The sequence below is a fragment of the Etheostoma cragini genome, chromosome 20 (assembly GCF_013103735.1).
Source record: "Etheostoma cragini isolate CJK2018 chromosome 20, CSU_Ecrag_1.0, whole genome shotgun sequence".
Taxonomy (NCBI): domain Eukaryota; kingdom Metazoa; phylum Chordata; class Actinopteri; order Perciformes; family Percidae; genus Etheostoma; species Etheostoma cragini.
Genome location: NC_048426.1, coordinates 23674462 through 23676449, shown reverse-complemented (window position 1 = coordinate 23676449; position 1988 = coordinate 23674462).

Below are 1988 nucleotides of genomic sequence, written 5' to 3'. Positions count from 1 at the left end.
CCGAGGCCTCTTCCCAGCTGGACGTCCCTCCACCTAGTCCTCGGTCTTCCCCGAGACCTCCTCCCAGCTGGACGTCCCTCCACCTAGTCCTCGGTCTTCCCCGAGGCCTCCTCCCAACTGGACGTCCCTCCACCTAGTCCTGGGTCTTCCCCGAGGCCTAGGCCATAGTTTAGGTTTCCAAGTCTTAAACTGTCCCCTGAGCGTCCCCAAATGCTGCTGCTGTCCTGCTGGACTCCTCTGAACAGGGCCGTACCGCCAAATTTAATTCATAATTTATTCAATGAAATGTCTTAAAGCATTTTTTTCCTGTGTTCTTGACTCAAGGGAGCTGACAGACATAAAAGACTCTCCAAAATAATAGTCAAAATAATTCATAATTTCTGCTTTTTTAACTCAAATATTAGATATAATTCTATATAAATGAGGGTTATTGGCCATAGATTCCAAGAAATAGTGTAAAACTAGTAAGATGGTGTTAGTGAAAACTAAAAAAAAGTCTAAAAAAAGGGACATAAATGTCAAATTTTGTTTGTTTTTGACCCGGGAGGATAACACAAGGGTTAAAAAAATCTTAACATCTGTCTCACTATCGCTGGACTTCTGTTGGGAAGCAGTTCAAAAAGGTCTTTGCTGTCTCAGCAGTGAAGAGGAAGAGGAAGAGGAAGAGGAAGAGGAAGAGGAAGAGTGTACCGAGCAAATCCCAAAAGCTGTTAAAAGTTGGTGGTCGGACTCACTTTGTTTCTCCTTCATTTAACCTTGACACAGCTCAGCGGAGTCCAGTCCACTACTCTAATCAGCCTGCAGCGTGTGTGTGTGTGTGTGTGTGTGTGTGTGTGTGTGTGTGTGTGTGTGTGTGCGTGTGTGTGTGTGTGTGTGTGTGTGTGTGTGTGTGTGTGTGTGTGTGTGTGTGCGTGTGTGTGTGTGTGTGTGTGTGTGTGTGTGTGGTTAGTTATAGGATGCAGCCTCTCTGGCTCACACAGTGTGTCCTATTATCACCAGCATATTGGAGCGGTAGGCGGCATTTCTCACAGCGTTGGCACCACGCCAACAACTCAGCTCTCTCTCTCATCACCGCCGGCAACACTGCAGCGTGTTGGCGTGGTAACAGACCGAGGATTGACAAAAAAAACAAAATCAGTCAGCAAGATATCAACAGCACCGGCCGGATTGCCATGAAATTAGGGAATAATATTCATCGGGACTAGTCCAACAAGTCCTCGTCCCTAAACCACAAATGACCTTTACAGCTGTTTATATCAGTTCAGGCTTCACAACCTTTTTGGGAGGGGTGGGGGGGGGAAATTGACACCTCATAGTTTTGGGATATTTTCAGTAGCCATACTGTGTGTAGTATGGATCTTTTATTATACATGTGTTGGTCAGTTTGTCTGCTTGACGATCTCAATTTGCAGCAATAACATTGAAGTGATTTGAACATGTAGCTTCATTTCAGGTGAAATGGTGGAAATGCCAAACAGAAAACAAGAAATATGCCCAAAAAATGGATAAAAACCAACCAGGGAAGGAGAAAACAAGCTAATCCTTGAGAGAATCGGAATATCAATGACATGCTTTTTGGGGGTAATGATGAATTATTATGCTAGTCGGCATATTTTCCTACAGGGGCTTTTTTAATCCTGGCTCCCAAATGTGATCAGCGAAGTACCAATTAACTTTTGAGTTAAGCTGAAATTAAAACTAAGGAGAAACAAGTTGGGGACTGCCCCTATTTTAATGGTTTTACCATCTTTGAGGTGGGGAGTGTCACAAGTTGGACGTAAAAATTCAACACAAGTGGCAGTAGCTCAGTCCATAGGGAGTCGGGTTGGGAACCAGAGGGTCTAAAGACCTGCAAGAAGCCGGTGCTTGCGCTAGCAATGCTAACACTGATGAAGAGGAGCTACCCACCGGCAGTGTCAGCCCAGGTTGCTCTAGCGATGCTAACAGTGATAGCGATGCTAACGCTGATGAAGAGGAGCTACCCAGCA